Source organism: Psammomys obesus, unplaced genomic scaffold (genome assembly GCF_907164565.1).
Source record: "Psammomys obesus unplaced genomic scaffold, mPsaObe1.curated_primary_1811, whole genome shotgun sequence".
NCBI classification, from domain to species: Eukaryota; Metazoa; Chordata; class Mammalia; order Rodentia; family Muridae; genus Psammomys; species Psammomys obesus.
In genome coordinates, this window is record NW_026585686.1 from 14,385,463 (window position 1) to 14,406,359 (window position 20,897).

At 38.2% G+C, this 20,897-nt stretch overlaps 2 pseudogenes; both read left to right on the forward strand.

Annotated features, from left to right (window-relative positions):
* The window catches only part of LOC129665094 (60S ribosomal protein L4-like), a 9,332-nt pseudogene extending 8,021 nt beyond the window's left edge, over positions 1 to 1,311 (forward strand).
* A 14,656-nt stretch (positions 1,312 to 15,967) lies between these two features.
* LOC129692818 (60S ribosomal protein L22-like) lies at positions 15,968 to 17,607 on the forward strand (annotated as a pseudogene).
* Positions 17,608 to 20,897: the final 3,290 nt, after the last annotated feature.

Sequence of the window (20,897 nt, forward strand, 5' to 3'; positions counted from 1 at the left end):
GGGAGTTAGTCTGATGAGGAAAGGATAGGAGCTCCACAAGGACCAAATATATCTGGGCACAGGGTCTTTTCTGAGACTGACATGCAACCAAGGACCATGTATGAATGTAACCTAGAACCTCTGCTCAGATGTAGCCTGTGGTAGCTCAGTAACCAATTGATTTCCCATAGTGAGGGGAACAAGGACTATTTCTAACAGGAACTCAATGACTGGCTCTTTGGCCTCCCCACCCCCCAAGGGAGGAGCAGTCCTGTTAGGCCACAGAGGAGAGCTTTGCAGCCAGTCCTGAAGATACCTGATAAAACAGGATCGGATGAATGGGGAGGATGTTCCCCCTATCAGTGGACTTGGCAAGGGGCACGGTGGAGATGAGGGAGGGAGGGAGGGACTGGGAGGGAATGAGGGATCGGGACACGGCTGGGATACAGAGTTAATAAAATGTAACTGATAAGAAAAAAATAAAATTCAAAAAAAAAAGAAAAAAAAAAGGTCTAAGCCTTTCAGAGAATAAAAGCTGGTAAAGGCAAAATGAGAAAGTGATGACCCATCCATTGCAGTGGACCCTGTAATATCTATAATGAAGCTAACGGAATCATCAAGTCCTTCGGAAATATCCCTGGTATTACTCTGCTTAATGTAAGGAAGCTGAACATTTTTAATCTTGTTTCTGGTGGTCACGTGGGATATTTCTGTATGTGGACTGAAAGTGTTTTCCCGGAAGTTAAATGATTTGTATGGCACTTGGCATAAGGCTGCTTCACTCAAGAGTAACTATAACCTTCTCACGCAGAAGATGATGAACACAGACCTTAGCAGAATCTTAAAAAGCCCAGAGATCGAAAGAGCCTTCCGAGCACCACCCAAGAAGATTCAGCATAGAGTCTAGAAGAATAATCCACTGAAAAATCTAAGAATCATGTTGCACCTAACCATTATGCAAAGACTGTGCTCAGGAATAGCATTCTTCACCAGGCCAGAAATCACAAACTCTCCGTGAAGAAATTTGAAGCAGCATTAGCGGCAGCAGCACTAGCAGCCAAGTTGGAGAAAGTTGTAGCAGACAAGGGTCTGCAGATAAGAAAGCTGCAGTAGGCATGAAAGAAAGGGAGGGGCTTATGGGGGATACAAAATGAATAAAGTGTAATCAATAAAAAATTAAAAAAATTTTGTTCCAAAAAAAAAAAAAGAAATAAAGAAATGAAACCTGTAGATGTCAAGGAACTGAAGAAGCCTATAGGAAAGAAGGCTGCCACAACCAAGAAGCCAGCAGCTGAGAAGAAATAAGCAGAGAAGAAACCTGCCACAGAATAAAATAAAGCCTGCTGCATAAACTATTAAAATTTGTTTCATTCCATAGAGCAAATAGAGACGTCTATTTGAATAAAGGCCTAATCAAAAAAGAAAGCAAGCAAGAAAGTACACTAGAAAAATAAATTTTTAAAAGAGAGTAGCATGAAGATAGTGGAGAATATCAGGACTTTTATTTAATCATGCAATGTTTGAAAAGTTTGTTTAAAAACTTCTAGAGCAATTATAGAACTCAGTAATTCTGAAATCCTTTCTAATTCTCAGCAACTGCTGAATTTGAATCATGACAAGAATGAATGTATCAAACTTGCTGAGAGTGTTTATTCTCTTTCGCTTTACTTGGGAATCATGGACTGAGTGGAGACTTCTTTCTTATCCTACATATTAGGATGGTATGCCTAGAACAATGAAGGACTAAGTATTTGTAATCCTGTTGTGATTCAGATAGGAGTTGAACTCACAAACATGTTATTAGAATGAGTAACACTGAAGAATGATGCAGTGACATCTGATCTCTTGAGAGGTAGCAGACAGGTCTGCAGGTAGGATCTACCAAAGCTGAGACAAGACTCTCAAGTCACGATATGAAAACTCACAGGCAATAAGCAGAATAGGTTTTACAAGGAAAGAAATAAATCACTGCATGTGATATTTGGAGGAATTGACAAGAACGATGTGAGTATACCCACAATAATAAAGAAAAATAAGACATAAGGCAAAAGATATAAACAATTACCCTACCCTTCTATTATGGGCAATAACAATGAGAAAATTATAAGATTAAGTTTTGTTTTCAAATAACTACTTTGAAAAATATCAAGAATAGATTGTAATTTAGGCTGCAATCCATTCTTTTGAAATAGTATTCCCTAAACAGGACATGCCTTACTTAAAATATCCAACCTCACCACTAAAAATACAAGAAGGCTGATTTTAAGGGAAAATAAGAAATAATCATCTTATGGTATATACAATTTTATGAATACTTTTAATGACCCAAGTGTATATGAGTGATGATATTTAATTTTTCTACACTTTCTATTCCCTTTTGTATGTTTAAATGATTGAAGAAAGTCCTTCATCTGATAGTACTATAAGCACATACTCAGTCTACCTGTTGAAGAACTCATTGTTAAACAGAGTTTAGTTAGAGGTATTGGTGGCATGGATTAAGAGGATGGTCATGAACTAATTGGAAAATAAATACAGAGCTTAGTGATTAATTGCTAATGGAAGGCTTAAAAAACAAAGCAATGTCTTACTATTTCCCACTTCTTACATAAAATTCCATTCACTCTGCCCATCAGTTGGCCATCAGGCTCAGCATCTGCTTTGACAGTCTATACTGCAGAAGCTTTCAGAGGCCCTCTGTGGCAGGTTTCAAGGTTGTTTCCTGTTTTCTTCTGGCTTTCAGAGGCCCTCTGTAGCGGGTTCCGAGATTGTTTCCTATTTTCGTTTTCTTCTGATGTCCATCCTCTTTGCCTTTCAGGATGGGGATTGAACATTTTAGTTAGGGTCCTCTCTTTTGCTTAGTTTGTTTAGATGTACAGCTTTTAGTGGGTTTATTCTATATTGTATGTTTATATGAGTGAGTATATACCGTGTCTTTTTGCTTCTGTGTCAACTCACTCAGGATGATCCTTTCCAGGTCCCACCATTTACCTGCAAATTTCATGATTTCCTTATTTTTCATTGCTGAGTAATACTCCATTGTATAGATGTACCACAGTTTCTGCATCCATTCTTCAGTTGAGGGGCAGCTGGGTTGTTTCCAGCTTCTGGCTATTACAAATAAAGCTGAGAGCTGGAGGGAACGGGAACTCCACAAGCAGAGCAACAGAACAAGATAATTTGAACACAGGGAACTTCCCAGAGACTCATACTCCAACCAAGGACTATTCGTGGAGATGACCTGGAACCCCTGCACAGGTGTAGCCCATGGCAGTTCAGTGTCCAAGTGGGTTACATAGTAATGGGAAGAGGGGCTGCCTCTGACATAATCTGATTGGCCTGCCCGTTGATCACTTCTCCCTGAGGGGGGAGCAGCCTTACCAGGCCACAGTAGAGGACAATGCAGCCACTTTTGATGAGAACTGATAGACTAAGATCAGAAAGAAGAGGAGAACCTCCCCTATCAGTGGACTTGGGGAGTGGCATGCATGCAGAAATGGGAGGGAGGGTGGGATCGGCAGGGGAGGAGGGAGGGGCTTATGGGGGAATACAAAATGAATAAAGTGTAATTAATAAAAAAATAATAAAAGATTTAAAAAAATCAATGAAGTCAAGGGTGATTTCTGAGGCTGAAGTTGAGCAACTAGATAAATAATGCCATTTGCTAGACAGATAATTAGAAGAGGACTATGTTTAAGAAGGACATTTAATGATAGTTCAATTCAAAGTTGGCAAATGGAAGCACCAGTACTTCTTTTACCCATTTAGACAATGTCAACCACAGTATTCATACTCTTTTTCTAAGACCCTGACTTAGTACTTCAGATAAGACCTATTTGCCATCTGAAATCAACTTCAGGCCTTTCACATACTACCTTCACAAAGATGCAAACCTAAGAGCCATTTAAAAACACTCAAAAAATCCCACCATTTACCTGCAAATTTCGTGATTTCCTTGTTTTTTATTGCTGAGTAATATTCAATTGTGTAGATGTAACACAATTTCTGTACCCATTCCTCCACTGAGGGCATCTGGGCTGTTTCTAGCTTCTGGCTATTACAAATAAGGCTGCTACAAACATGGTTGAGCAAATGTCCTTATTGTATACTTGAGACTCTTTTAGGTATATGCCTAGGAGTGGTATAGCTGGATCTTGAGGAAGCGTTATTCCTAGTTGTCTGAGAAAGCGCCAGATTGATTTCCAGAGTGGTTGTACAAGTTTACATTTCCACCATCAATGGAGGAGGGTTCCCCTTTCTCCACAACCTCTCCAGCATGTGTTGTCACTTGAGTTTTTGATCTTAGCCATTCTGATGGTTGTAAGGTGAAATCTTAGGGTTGTTTTGATTTACGTTTCCCTTATGACTAAGGACATTGAACATTTCTTTAAGTCTTTCTCTGACATTTGATATTCTTCTTTTGAGAATTCTCTGTTTAGCTCATCCTGAGTGAGCTATCCCAGAAGCAGAAAGACGCACACGGTATATACTCCCTCATATAGACATATAATATAGGATAAACCTACTAAAATCTGTACACCTAAAGAAACTAATCAAGAGGGAGGACTCTTGCTAAAATGCTCAATTCCTATCCAGAAAGGCAAAGAGGAAGAAGAAGAAGAAGGAGAAAAGAGGGAACAAGTCAGGAGCCTGATACAGAGGACCTCTGAAAGGCTCTGCCTTGCAGACTATCAAAGCAAATGCTGACACTTACGGGCAACCTTTGGGCAGAGTGCAGGGAATCTTAGGAAAGAAGTGGGAAACAGTAAGATCTGGAGAGGACAGGAACTCCACAACAGAACCAAAAAATCTGAGCACAGGGATCTTTCTTGAGACTGATACTCCAACCAAGGACTATGCATGGAGATAACCTAAGACCCCTGCACAGATGTAGCCCATGGCAGTTCAGTATCCAAGTGGGTTCCATTGTAATAGGAACAGAGACTGTCTCTGACATGAACTGCTTGGACTGCTCTTTAATTACCTCCCCTTGAGGGGGAAGCAGCATTACCAGGCCACAGAAGATGACAATGCAGCCACTCCTCATGAGACCTAATTGACTAAGATCAGAAGGAAGGAAAAGAAGACCTCCCCTATCAGTGGACTTGCAGAGGGGCATGCATGCAAAGGGTGGAGGGAGGAAGGGAGGGATTGAGACAGGAGGAGGGAGGGAACCACAAGGGGGATACAAAGTGAATAAAGTGTAATTAATAAAGAATTAAAAAAAAAGAAAAACATTCAAAAGAAAAACTATCACCTAAAAATATAAAGCATTACAAGATTTAAAAAATCCAATTGAGGGTCTTATATCTCACAAGATTGTGAACTGATTATGGTAAGGAAATAAAATCTCATTTAGTACACCATATTGAGGATGAAAGAGTTTAGTTCCAGAGAGGTAAATCTTCAAGCTCAGAATCACAATGCCTTTATGACATATTCAGCTGGATCTATTACCTCCCGATTCCCAGCTCACCATCATACTGCCCCCACATGTAAATGAGTACTCATACACTGGAACCCTAAGTGAGAGTTTCATATAAAAATCAAAGGTCAACTTGCTGTGTTAGAAATATTATTGTAAATTGTGTAGCTAGCTTTCTATATAATACAGTTTTAACAAATCCCTTCTTTTTCTCACTATTTTCAGTAATTTCAGTTTATACTTGAGAATCTAACAAGTGTGAAAATATTTTTATCTTTATCAATTTGCAAGATGGTTCAAAGAATAAAATTAAATTATCAAAGAAGATAAGACTTCATTTAAGATAATTCAATATTAATGTATCCTAACTCACAAAGTGACAAATTAAGAGACATAATAGCAGACTTCCCTATAGTGCTACTTTAAATAGCATGCTTCATTAGAACTTTCTAAATATTTATAGACCACTAAATATTTGACATGAAGATTGGAGTGGATGGAGAAAGCCTTAAAATTAGAGTGTTAAAATATTCAACTAACTGATAGAGAAGAAATTCTTAAAAATAAAGGCTGCTTAAATCACACTGTAACACAATCCCAAGTACAGTCTTAGGCATCAAAATAATCTCATGAATTGAAAATGCAGCTTCACAGGAGGAAGAGAAATGGAAAAGTGATGAACTGATTCTTGTATTATGACCATCTCTAGTTTAGTGGGCACATGTGAATAAATGCATTGGAAAAACCTTGAGACACACGTTCAAGAAACTAACTGAAATGACCAAATGCTTTACTTGGAGACATGTAGATTTTTGTCTTAACTGCTGTAAAATTAGAACATAAAATTTTAAATGCAGTTATATTTGCCATAGAGATATGCTGACTTGATGATTTATTAAAATTTTCTCTGATGTGTTACATGTATTCACTCTCAGAATCTCACACTCTGAAACACTCCTACTCAGTAACGTACTTGGTCTCAAAAATACACTCCTCTGCTTTTGGCTTTGCTTGTCTTATACAACTTTTGGGATAAAGCAACCACATTTGATGTAGAACAGTTTAGAAAGTTTTCAAGTGGAAAGGAGAGGAGAAATTAAATCTAGCTTTAACTTCTCTGTGCATAACCATCTGATAGTTTTTAAGTCCTTGAAACATGTGAATGATGTCCAAGAAAACATAAGCAGAAGACTGAATAAAAAGAATGGACTTTTAAAACGATAAATATCCCCACCCCAAAGACTAAAATGTAGGGGCTAAACCTCCATGCAGGCACCAGATTGACATCTCTACTTGCAATGAGCAATGTGAAAAATGTTCTCCACGATGAGGCCCCACTGTCAGTTTTTAGAGAACTACCCACTGTCTTAGCACCAGTATGTGTTGTTTAGGGATCTCCAGAGGACCTCCCTCAGCCAACAACTCAACCAAATGATACTTTGTCTTACCACTGGAATCCGTGCCTAGAGCTATGGAAAAATAAAACTGGACACCAACCCAGCCACAAAACCCTGGACATACAAATGTTTCTGCCTTTAAGATGTGCTCAGGCAATGATACAGAAACTGTAGGAGTGATCAACCAATTTCTGCTTTTCTTGAAGCCCATGCCATGAAAAGGAGCCTATGCCCTATACTGCTTTTTATGGCTAGGAGCTGAAGAGGAGATAGCTCAGAGACTTAAGGTAGAAACAACCTTGACTAGAAAGAAATTAATGAGTGATTGCTAATCATATTTTGCTATATGCATAGATTGGTGCCTTGTTCCTTTACCATCAAAGAGGTTTCTTCACGTATAAGATGGGAACAGGTGCAAAGACTCATAGCCAGACATTAGTCAGAGAGCAAGTCTAAATTGTAAATCTCCATCAGACCCCTCCCCTAGAAGCTTGAGGAGCTCTCCTGAAGAGGGAGAATAAAGTTTGTATGTGTGAAAGGGGATGGAGGACACCAAAAGAATATGGCTCCTGAATAAACTAAGCAGGGCTCCTATGCTCTCACGGAGATTAAGCCCTGCAAGCACAAGACTTGCATGGGTCTGCACCTGGAACTCTCCATATATGCTATGGCTGTTAGTCGGCACTTTTGTAGGACTCTTAAGACTGAGAATGGGTGTGTCCCTGATGCTTTGGCCTGCTCTTGGGACTCTTTTTTCCTTCTATTGGGTTACCTTGTCCAGCTTCACTGAGAGAATATAAGGACTTTTACATTATCTTATTGTATCTTGTTTTGTTCTATTTGCTCATCTCTTGGACATCTGCTCTTTTCTGAAGAGAAATAGAAGGGAAGTAGGTCTGGATAAAAGGGATGTGGAGGGAAGCAGTGAGGAGTGGAATGAGAAAAAAACTGTGGTCTGGGTGTATTCTGAGATTAAAAAAAATAAAAGAAAACTGAAAAAAGATAAATACATACATTATGTCAGAAAAAAAAAATTAATCATAAGGCTGAATGAAATGTCAAAAGATAGTCAGGATATGAAAACCCAGTTCAATAAAGACATTGAAGAGAATAATTTTTTTTTATTAATTGCACTTTATTTACTTTGTATCCCCCTGTAGCTCCCTCTCTCCTTCTCTAACAATCCCTTCCTCATTCTCCATTCTCCACTCATGCCTTTTTCCAAGTTCACTGATAGGGGAGGTCTTCCTTTCCTTTCTTCTCATCCTAGTCTATTAGGTCTCATCAGGAGTGGCTGCATTGTCTTTCTCTGTGTCCTGGTAAGGCTGCTCCCCCCTCAGGGGAAGGTGATCAAAGAGCAGGCCAATCAGTTCATGTCAGAAACAGTCCCTGTTCACATTACTATGGAATCCACTTGGACACTGAACTTCCATGGGCTACATCTTTGCAGATGTTCTAGGTTATCACCATGCATGGTCCTTGGTTGGAGTATCCATCTCAGGAAAGACCCCTGTGCCCAGATATTTTGGTTCTGTTGCTCTTCTGTCCTCTCCAGGTCTTACTGTTTCCCATTTATTTCATAAGATTCCCTGCACTCTGCCCAAAGGTTAGCTACAAGTCTCACCATCTGCTTTGATACCCTTCAGGGTATAGCCTTTCAGAGGCCCTTTGTGGCAGGCTCCTGACTTGTTCCCTGTTTTCTCCTTCTTCTGATGTCCATAGTCTTTCCCTTTCTGAATGGGGATTAAGCATTTTAGCCAGAGTCCTCCTTTTTGATTAGTTTCTTTAGGTGTATAGTTTTTAGTATGTTTTTCCTAAGTTATATGTCTAATATCCACTTATGAGTGAGTATATACTCTGTGTATCTTTCTGCTTCTAGAAGTTAGAATATTATATCTCAAAGATAAAGTAGAGAATTTAGAACAAACAAGCAAAGACTTTTTAATTTCTTTTAAAAACCAAGAAAACAAACAAAAAAGACAGGAAAATAATATTGTATAATTCTCAAAAGGTGGAATATCACAAAGAAACAAATCTCAGTATAAGCATAGATAAAGAAAAATCCACATTAATGGCATAGATTAGATCATTAACAAGATCATAGACAAAAACTTCCTTAAACTAAGGAGAGGCCTACAAATTTGGATAAAAGAAGAGTATAGAACACCAACTAACAAGACCAGAAAAGATAGTCCTGACAATTAAATGTACAGAAAAAGAATATTGAAAGCTTAAAGTGAAAAAATACAAGTGATGTACACAGGAAAACCCAAGAATAATAGCTGATTTCTCAATGGAAAGTTTAAGAGTCAAGAAAAGCTACAGAAATGTATTTCCTGTTCTTTTTTCATAAATGTCCCTTTATTTTTAATTTTTTATATGAGTCCTTTTTTAAAATAATATTGCCAATCTCTATGATTTCATAAACGTCTTTGTGCTATTTGTGGTCCTGATTTTATGGTACTCTTCATCGGATTAATTTGTATTTCATTGTCTTAAATATTTAATTATCAATTGAACAATGCAACTAAACTTTATTGCTTAGAAAGTATTATTTGAATCTTTCTTTTTTAATTTTTTTTTAATTTTTATTTTTTTCTTATCAGTTACATTTTATTAACTCTGTATCCCAGCTGTATCCAGTTCCCTCATTCCCTCCCAATCCTACCCTCCCTCCCTCATCTCCACCCTGCCCCTTTCCAAGTCCACTGATGGGTGAACCTCCTCCCCATTCATCTGACTCTGTTTTATCAGATATCTTCAGGACTGGCTGCAAAGTCCTCCTCTGTGGCCCAACAGGACTGCTTATTTTTAAATTTTTTATTTATTACATTTTATTCAGTTTTTAATCCCACCTGCAGCCTTCTCCCTCATTCCCTCCCAATCCGATCTTCCCTCCCTTTTGTCCTCACATGCCCCTTCCCCAGTTCACTGACAGGGGTGGTTCTCCTCCCCTTCCATCTGACCCTTGCCTATCAGGTCTTATCAGGACTGTCTGCATTGTCTTCCTCTGTGGCCTGGTAAAGCTGCGCCCTCCTACATGTGGAGGTGATCAAAAAGCCAGCCCCTGAGTTCATGTCAGAGACAGTCCCTGTTCCCCTTACTAGGTCAGCCACTTGGAAACAGAGTTGCCTTGGGCTACATCTGTGCAGTGGTTTTAGGTTACTCCATGAATGGAATATCAGTCTCAGAAAATGAACCTGGGCCCAGAGTTTTGGGTTCTGTTCTTCTGCTGATAGAGATCCAGTCCCCTCCATGTCTTTCTATCTCCCTCTTCCTTCATAAGATTCCCTGCATTCTTCCCAAATTTGGCTACAAGTCTTAGCATCTACTTTAATGCACTGCTGGGTAGAGTTGTTCAGAGACCTTTGTGGTAGGCTCCTGTCCTGTTCCCTGTTCTCTCCATTTTCCAAGGTTTATCCCATTTGCATTTCAGAATGACGAATGAGCATCTTACCCAGGGTCCTGCTTCTTGCTTAGCGTCTTTACGCTTACAGAATTTAGAATGATTATCCTATACTATATGTCTAATATCCACTTATAAGTGCGTATATGCCAGGTGTGTCTTTCTGCTTCTGGAGTACCTCACTCAGGATGATATTCCTTAGTTCCCACCATTTGCCAGTACATTTCCTGATTTCCTTGTTTTTAATTGCCAAGTAGTATTCCATTGTGTAAATGTACGACAATTACTGTATCCATTCCTCAGCTGAGGGATATCTAGGTTGTTTCCAAATTCTGACTATTATGAATGAAGCTGCTATGAACATAGTTGAGCAAATGTCCCTATTGAATGGTGGAGTATCTCTTGGATATACGCCTGGGAGTGCTATAGCTAGATCTTGCGGTAGCAAGATAATATTCCTAATTATCTGAGATAATTATCAGATAATATTCCTAATTATCTGAGAAAGTGCCAGATTGATTTCCAAAGGGGTTGTACAAGTTTACATTCCCACAAGCAATGGAGAAGGGTTCCCCTTTCTCCACATCCTCTCCAGCATGTGTTGTCACTTGAAATTTTGATTTTAACCATTCTGATGGGTAAAGGTGAAATCTAAAGGTCATTTTGATTTGCATTTCCCTGATGACTAAGGAGGCTGAGCATTTCTTTGCTTGTTTCTCTGCCATTTGATATTTTTCTATTGAGAATTCTCTGTTTAGTTCCATAACACATTTTTTAGTTGGATACTTAATTTGTGGCTTTTTAACTTCCTGAGTTCTTTATATCTGGATTGTATCCATCTGTCAGATATAGGGTTGATGAAAATATTTTCCAGTCTTTAGCATGTCGTTTTCTTGTGATGACAGTGTCCTTTACTTTACAGAAGATTTTCAGTTTCAGAAGGTCCCATTTATTGATTGTTGATCTTAGAGCCCATGCTCTTGGTATTCTGTTCAGGAAGTTGTCTCCTGTGCCAATGTGTTGAAGACTCTTCACCAATTTTTCTTCTAACAGACTTAGTGTGCCTAGTTTTATGTTGAGGTCTTTGATCCACTTGGACTTCAGTTTTGTGCAGGGTGATAAGCATTGATTTATTTGCATTTTTCTACATGTAGACAAACAACTAGACCAGCACTATTTGTTGAAGATGCTATCTATTTTCCATTGTATGGTTTTGGCATCTTTGTCAAAATTCAGATGTCCATAAATGTGTGGGTTTATTTCAAGGTCTTCTATTTGATTCTGTTGATTCACCATTCTGTTTCTATGCCAGTACCATCCAGTTTGTATTACCATTGCTCTATAGTACAGCTTGAGTTCAAGGATGGATATACATCCAGAAGATCTATTATTAGAGAGGATTGTTTTAGCGATTTAGGCTTTCTTGTTATTCCATATGAAGTTGAGAATTTTTCTTTCAAGTTCTGTAAAAAATTGTGTTGGTAATTTGATGGGAATTGCATTGAATGTGTAGATTGCTTTGGTAAGATGGCCATTTTTACTATGTTAATCCTGCCGAGCCATGACCATCAGAGAAATCTTTCTATCTTTGATATCTTCTTCACTTTCTTTCTTCAGAGACTTGAAATTTTTTTCATACAAGTTTTTGACTTGCTTCGTTCAAGTTACACCAAGGTACTTTATGTCATTTGTGGCTATTGTGAAAGCTGTTATTACCTTAATTTCTTTTGCAGCCCGTTTGTCTTTTGTATATGGGAGCGCTTCTCATTTTTTTTTTAGTTGGTTTTGTTTCAAGCCACTTTGCTGAAGGTTTTTATCAGCTGTAGGAGTTCCTTGGTAGACTTTTTGGGGTCACTCATGTATACTATCATATTATCTGCAAATAGTGATACTTTGACTTCTTCCTTTCTGAATTGAATTTCTTTGATCTCCTTTAATTGTCTTTTTGCTCTAGTGAGGACTTCGAGAACTATGTTGAACAGATATGGAGAGAGTGATTAGCTTTTCCTTGTCCCTGATTTAAGTGGGATTGATTTAAGTTTCTCTCTGTTTAGTCTGATGTTGACTATAGACTTGCTGTATATTGCCTTTACTATGTTTAGTAACTGCCTTGTATCCCTGGACTTTAAACATAAATGAATGTTGGATTTTATCAAATGCTTTTTCAGCATCTAAGGGGATTATCATGGAGTCTTTTTCTTTCAGTTTTTTTTTTAATATGGTGGATTACATTGATGGATTTCCCTATATTGAACCACTTCTGCATAACTGGAATGAAGCATACTTAGATATAGTGGATCATATCTCTGATTTGTTCTTGGAATCAGTTTTGGGAGTAATTTGTTGAGTATTTTTGCATCAATATTCATAAGGGAGATTGGTCTGAATTCTCTTTCTCTGCTAGGTCTTTCTGAGGTGTAGGGATCAAGGTGACTGTGGTGTCATAGAATGAGTTTCATAATGGTCTTACTATTTCTATTTTGTGGAATAGTTTGAAAAGTATTGGTTTTATTTCTTCTTGGAAAGTCTGGTAGAATTCTGTGCTGAAACCATCTGGTCCTGGGCTTTTATTATTTTGGAAATTTTGATGACAGTTTCTATTTCCTGAAGGGATATAAGACTATTTAATTGATTTACCTGGTCTTGCTTCAGCTTTGGTAAATGTAAATGTAAAGAAAATTGTCCATTTAATTTACATTCTCAAATTTTGTGGTGTATAGGAGTTTGAAGTAAGACCTAATGATTGTTTGGATTTCCTCTGTGTCGGTTGTTATGTCCCCATTTTCATTTCTGATTTTGTTGATTTCAATAGTGTCTTTCTGTCTTTTAGTTAGTTTGGCTAAGGGTTTGTCTATCTTGTTGATACTCTCAAAGACCCAGCTCTTGGTTTCATTGATTGTTTGAATTGTTTTATTTGTTTATAATTTATTGATTTCAGCAATGAGTTTGATTATTTCCAGCTATCTACTCCTCTTGGGTATGTCTGCTTCTTCTTCTTTTTTTTTTTTCCCTATAGCATTCAGGTAAGCCATTAAGTTCCTTGTATGAGATATTTCAAATTTCTTCTTGAAGGCACTTAGTGCTATGAATTTTCCTCTTAGCACTGGTTTCATCGTGTCCCATAAGTTTGGGAATGTTGTGCCTTCATTTTCATTGAATTCTAGAAGTGTTTAATTTCTTTTTTATTTCTTCCCTGACCCAGATGTCATTGAGTAGCAAGCTGTTCAATTTCTATGTTTGTGTAGGCTTTTTGTTATTTCCATTGTTGTTGAGGTCCAGCTTTCGTCCATGGCAGTCAGATAGAATGCAGGGATTACTTCAATCTTCTTGTTGTATCTGTTGAGGCTTGCTTTGTGACCAACTACATGATCTATTTTGGAGAAGGTTCCATGAGGGGCTGAGAAGAAGGTAAATTCTTTTGTGTTTGGGTGAAACGTTCCGTAGATGCCTGTTAGGTCCATTTGATTCATGACTTCGGTTATAGTCATTGTTTCTTTTTTAAGTTTCTGTTTCATTGACTTGTCCATTATTGACAGTAGAGTGTCGAAGTCTCCTACTATTAATGTATGGGAATCTATGTGTGGTTTAACTTTTATTGATGTTTCTTTTACAAATGTGGGTGCCCTTGTATTTGGGGCACAGATATTCAGAATTGTGATGTTGTCATGGTGGAGTTTTTCTTTGATGAGTATGAAGTGACCTTCCCCATCTCTTTTGATTAATTTTGGTAAATTTATTAATATCTAACAAAATTAATTAATTTTAAAATTAACTAATTAATGGCTATTCCTGCTTACTTCTTAGGGACATTTGCTTGGAAAACCATCTTCTAACCCTTTATTCTCACATAATGCCAATCTTTGTGACTTAGGTGTGTTTCTTGTATGCAACAGATTGTTGGGTCTTCTTTATGCATCCATTCTGTTAGTCTGTGTCTTTTAATTGGAGAATTGAGTCCATTGATGTCGAGAGCTATTAACGACCAGTTGCTGTTAGATGCTTTGATTTTGCTGTTGGTTTTGGTAGTGTGTTTGTGTGCTTGGCTACTATTAGTTTTGCTGTAGAGTGGTTATTTATTTCCTGTGTTTTCCTGAATGTAGTTAGCTTTCCTGGGTTGTATTTTTCCTTCCAGTATATTCTGTAAAGCAGAATTTGTGGGTAGATATTATTTAAATATTTGTCAATGAATGTCTTGTTTTATCCATCTCTGATAATTGAGAGTTTTGCTTGATATAGTAGCCTCTGTTGTCATCTGTGTTCTCTTAGGGTCTGCATGATATCCATCCTTGTCCTTCTGGCTTTTGCAGTCTCTGTTGAGAAGTCAGGTGTGATTCTGATTGGTTTGCCACTATTTGTTACTTGGCCTTTTTCCCTTGCAGCTTTTAGTATTTTTTCTTTGTTCTGTATACTTAGTGTTTTGATTATTATGTGGCAGGAGGATTTTCTTTTCTGGTCTAATTTATTAGGTATTCTGTAGGCCTCTTGTATGCTTATAGCCTCTCCTTTAAATTGGGGAAATTTTCTTCAGTTATTTTGTTGAAAATATTGTTTGGACTTGCCAATGGAAATCTTTTTTATCCTCTATTCCTATTATTCCTAGGTTTTGTCTTTTCATATTGTCTTGGACTTCTTGAATTGTTTGTGTCAAGAAATTTTTAGATATAAATTTTCTTTGACGGATACATCAATTTCCTCCATCATGTCTTCCACACCTGAGATTCTTTCTTCCATCTCTTGTAATCTGTGGGTTATGCTTGCCTCTGTAGTTCCTGTTTTCTTCCTTAAGTTCTTCCTTTCGATGATTTTCTCCATTTGTGTTTTCTTTAATTTTTCCAAACAAATCTTCAGATTTTGAGCCATTTTGTTGATTTCCTTCACCTGTCTGACTGCATTTTCCTTCATTTCTTCAGCTGTTTGTTTGAACTTTCCTTTGTTTCTTTTATTTCTTTCAGTTATTTAATTATTTCCTCCCTAAAGGACACAAACTATTTGGCTGCATCTTCCTGTATTTCTTTATGGATGGCCATAGTCTGACTCTTTTTCTTAATGTATGGTCATAATCTGTTTGTCTTTATCTTCCTCTATTTATTTACAGAAGGCCCTAATCTGACTTTTATCTTCCTCTGTGTTTTTACAAATCACCATAATCTGTTTGACTTTTTCTTCTTCTATTTCTTTAAACATTTTATTTTTTTTCTTCATTAACCTCTTCATAAGCATAGATTTTCCTGAATTTTACTTATGATAAGGTGTCCAGGACTACTTGCCCCTGGATAACTGGGTTCTGGAGATGCCATATTGCTTTTGCTTTTGTTGGTTTTGCTTTTACGCTGGCCTCTACCCAACTGGCTGTCTCCGGTGTTGGCTATTAATTTCTGGTGCCTGCTGGAATCCTGGGATGAGAGAACTTCCTTGGCAGGGAGATGGTTATTTCTAAAGGAAGCCTCCTTGGCTTTTTTACTATTGTCACCGAATGGCTGGTGCTTCTCAGGAATTGCTATAGCTCACTTCATGTATATGGATCTGAGTGGTAACTGTGGTCATCGGTAGTCAAGGGTGCTCTCCTCTCACCAGGAAAAGTATTGGAGAAAGCTACCCTGCCACTGGGTTTCTTGCTCTGAATTTAGTGAGCTGCTGATGCTGCTCTTATACTGTGTTTGCTAGACGCAGCCCTCTTGAAGAACCAGGGAGCCCCATGATTTGGTCAGTTTAGCTAGGGAGACAAGTTGTGCCTTGGAGCAGTGTCTGCTGGCTGATCCCATGGATCCAGGCTTCTATAGTTCTGAGGTTGGAGCTCAGTGCCCTAGTACCCAAGCAGTAATCAGTGGCAGGTAAGCACAGTACTCATGCATAAGGCAGAAAGCTAATGCCCAGAGCCCGTGGGAACCCATCAAATTTTCCAGGAATTAGCTGGGTGTCCTGAGGTCGGATCTGATATTTCTCCCACCATTGGGTTTCCTCCCAACAGGGAAACCCAGTCTTTGGTGCTCTAGGGCCCACAGTTCTGTCTGGGATGGTGAGTCAGCATGCATGTCTCTGGGCTGGTGGCTGAGCACCTGCCAGAGCCTGGGACTTTTCCAGGGATTGTCTGTGTGACCTGAGGTTGGTCCTGATTGCTTCCTTCACTGTGAGGTTTTCTCTCAACTGGAAAACCCAGTCTCTGGTTTGTGAGGCCCACATTTCAATTGGGGTTAGTCATCAGAGCACACAGGGATGTGGCTCTGGGCTGGCGACTGAGCACCTTCTGTGACCTGAAACTCTTCTGCGGTTAGCTGGGTGACCTGAGAATGGATCCAATTGCTTCTCACACCATGAGGTTTCCTCTTACCTGGGAAACACAATTGCTGATGTTTTAGGGTCCAGAGTTTTGTCTGTTGGTTGCAGTAAAGTTACTGCTGTCCTTATTTTCAGGTACAGTGTCCTCTTCATGCCGCCATCTTGGATTCCACGTATTTCAAGTTCTAAAGTCCTATGAATACTAATGTTGACTACTGAACTCAAAAAGACTATCAGCCTTAGTTGAGAGAAAAAGAAAAAAAAATGACATGAAACAAACAGGCTGAAATAATTTATCTCCCTCAAACCAGCCTAATAGAGAATAATGGGAACAAAACTTCTGAACAAAGAAAGGAAAAAGAATAGCCATCAGTATCTAGAGAAACTATAATCACTAAAACAGAGAGTATAAATGGGAACACAATCAACAAAAATGGCTGCAATCAACACATATATTTCAACAATAACTAAAAATATTAATGCCCTTGACTCTTTAAACAAATGACACAGGCTATCAGAATTGATTAAGAGAAAAGATTCATCTTTGATTTTTCTACATGAAACTCATCATAGCTTTAAAGTTAAAGGATAGGAAAAAGTATTTCAAGTAAATAAGCATGTGTAGTTATCCTAATATCTAATAAAATAAAGTTCAAACTAAAACTAATCAAAAGAGATTAATCACTCTAATTAAGAAAAAAATTAACCAAAAAGACATGATTATCGCCTTTCTGCTTTCTACCTCCTCTGCCGCCATGAGCCAGTGAAAAAGCTTGTGTCGAAGCGGGGCCAAAAAAAGAAGCAGGTTTTGAAGTTCACCCTTGACTGCACCCATCCTGTAGAAGACGGAATCATGGACGCTGCCAATTTTGAGCAGTTCCTCCAGGAGAGAATCAAGGTGAATGGGAAAGCTGGGAATCTTGGTGGAGGGGTTGTGACCATCGAAAGGAGCAAGAGCAAGATCACTGTCACCTCTGAGGTGCCTTTTTCCAAAAGGTATTTCAAATATCTCACCAAAAAATATTTGAAGAACAATCTTCAAGACTGGTTGCATGTTGTTGCCAACAGCAAAGAGAGTTATGAATTCCTTCCAGATTAACCAGGATGAAGAGGAGGAGGAGGAGGAGGAGGAGGAGGAGGAGGAGGAGGAGGAGGAGGAGGAGGATTAAGACACATTGGTCTGGAATGTTTTGTTTTAATTCATAAATAAAATTTAGGAACAAAAAAAAAAGACATGACTATCTCAAACATATTTGCTTCAAACTTTGATGCACACAATTCTACGAAACATTTACTGAATCTTATAAGGCTGGTTTATCCAGAACTCACTTATTTTTGATGTCTTATCTTGATAATTTCTAATTTGATAACCACCTTACTCAATTCTTAGCTGTAATGTTCTTTAACCTTTATTTTCTTTAGTATATTTTATGGACTAAGTTTAATCTCTTTTATTGAAATAGTCTTTAGTTAACTTTTCATTAATATTTAATACTTGAATAATTATTTCTTTAATACCAGCAGGCCTTTAAGTTTCAGAAAGTTAGCTTTTATGAAAGTAGAGATAGATCTGAGTAGTAACATACCTCTAAATAACTTCTGAACATCTGACTTATTATACAGATGAGATAAACTAATACTGTGTCTATGTTGTTCCTTGAATAAAAAGTGGAGGCCACGTTTAAAAGAAATTTCCCAAATTGAATTATCAGGATTATTGCTACAAATGGGTAAGGGAAAACCAGGGAGTCCAAGGGCAAAGAATACTTGAGAGGAAGGTTAAGAGAAGCCTGACTAATTTAATCAAAGGCAGCCAGAAGCAAAGCCTGATTCTTGGTCTTGTAATCCTAATGGAGTAAAATAAAAATAAAAGACACAAAAAGAAAATCTAGATCCATTACAGAAAGCAATTAAGTTTACAACTTTGGAAGACAAAGGGCTTTCTAAAAATAGAGTAGTCTAAGCCTACTTCAATAGCTCATGTTGATTTCAAATGTTATTAGGAAGAATTTTAATGATGCCAAGAAATACATCATGACTTATTTTCCTGTGCTTGTTCTAGATTGTACTAAGAAATCATGGAATTAAGATTACAGTTTCAGCTTGTTAGCATTTTAACTAGAAAGTATGCATGTGACAAGAGAAAGAAAGACAGAGAGAGACACACACAGAGAGAAAACGTGCTTGTTTGCTTTCTGTTATTCAAATAATTTTTAAATGTGGCCATATGGTAATTGAATTGTAATGTCTCAGCCTCTTTGAAAGGAAGATGGAATGTGAAATAAGTCTCCAAATAGTTCCACTCAACCAATGTGGGCTGTAAAATGGAGGGAAATATTCTATTTATTATCTTTCTCCTTGGAAAATTGTCATTTCCAGGGAGGTCAAAATCCTATGCTCCCATGCCAGTCAGGATTAGAACAATCTATTCAATTGTCCTTTGTGAGCCCAAACAAATTTTAGATCTCTGTAGAAATTGTGTGGATCAGCAAGTATTTGGAGGAAGCAGCTGTGCTTGGTGGTTGCTCAACTCTGTTAACACAGCTAAAGGCTCAAAACACATATACTCAAAAAAGAAGTGCTCCGTTCTGCACTTGAAAGGATCCTCTTCTCTCAGCCTTGATGGTTCCTCATGTTGATTTAGCATATATTCAAGTATGTATATTTTGTGTGTACACACGTACATGTGCACTTTGGACATATAAGTTATCATGAAGTGTGCAATGTTGGGGTAGTTATGTAGGTTTCTTCTATGAGTCTTATTCATCCAGAGAAAACTGAAGAGTATGTGATACTTTTTGTTTAAAATTTTAAAAATGGATAAAAAATATCATGTGCCATTTAAAGTCTTGCTTGTTTTCTAGTATATTTCTTATATCTCCTACTGAAGACACTGATATTTTGGGAGGCTAATTTACTTTAAATTTTCTAGACAGTGTTGTAAGTGAGATTTGCTCAACCATGTTTGCAGCAGCTTTATTTGTAATAGCCAGAAGCTGGAAACAACTCAGATGCCCCTCAACTGAAGAATGGATTCAGAAATTGTGGTACATCTGCACAATGGAATATTATTCAGCAATGAAAAACAAGGAAATCATGAAATTTGCAGGTAAATGGTGGGATCTGGAAAGGATCATCCTGAGTGAGCTATCCCAGAAGCAGAAAGACACACACGGGATATACTCACTCATATAGACATATAATATAGGATAAACCTACTAAAATCTGTACACCTAAAGAAACTAATCAAGAAGGAGGACTCTGGCTAAATGCTCAATCCCCACTCCAAAAGGCAAAGAGGATGGACACCAGAAGAAGAAGAAAATAGGAAACAAGTTAGGAGCCTCCCAGAGGGCCTCTGAAAGGCTCTGCACTGCAGACTATCAATGCAGATGTTGAGACTTATGGCCAAACTTTGGGCAGAATGCAGGGAATCTTATGAAAGAAGTAGGAAATAATAGTAAGAGCTGGAAAGGACAGGAGGTCCACAAGGACAGCAACAGAAACAAAAAATTTGAGCACAGGGGTCTTTCCTGAGACTCATACTTTAACCAAGTACCATGCATGGAGATAACCTAGAATCCCTGCACAGATGTAGCCAATGGAAGTTCAGTGTCCAGGTGATTTCCATAGTAACGTGAACAGGGACTGCTTCTGACATGAACTCATTGGTCTGCTCTTTGACCACCTCCCCATGAGGGGGGAGCAGCCTTACCAGGCCACAGAGGAAGACAATGCAGCCACAAGACCTAACAGACTAGGATCAGAAGGAAGAAAATGAAACCCTCCCCTACTAGTGGACTTGGGGAGGGGAGAGGGGAGTGTGTGGAGAAGAGGGAGAAAGGAAGGGATTGGGAGGGGAGGAGGGAGGGAACGAGAGGGGGTATACAAAGTAAATAAAGTATAATTAAAAATTTAAAAATTTAAAAAAATTAATAATTAATTATTAACAATTTTTTAATTATTAAAATATATTTTATTAATTATTTGATTGTTGCTCATTATTATATGCCCCCTTGCTTCTCCCAGAGCCACCTCTAACTACCTATATGTCCCAATTTCCCATCTTCTTCTATTTTTTTAATTTTTTATTAATTACACTTTATTCATTTTGTATCCCCCCGTAAGCCCCTCCCTCCTCCCCTCCCGAACCCACTCTCCCTCCCCTTTCTGCATGCATGCCACTCCCCAAGTCCACTGATAGGGGAGGTTCTCCTCTCCTTTCTGATCTTAGTCTATCAGTTCTCATCAAAACTAGTTGCATTGTTCTCTACCATGGCCTGGTAAGGCTGCTCCCCCCTCAGGGGGAGGTGATCAACGAGCAGGTCAATCAGATTATGTCAGAGGCAGTCCCTCTTCCTATTACTAGGTAACCCACTTGGACACTGAACTGCCATGGGCTACATCTGTGCAG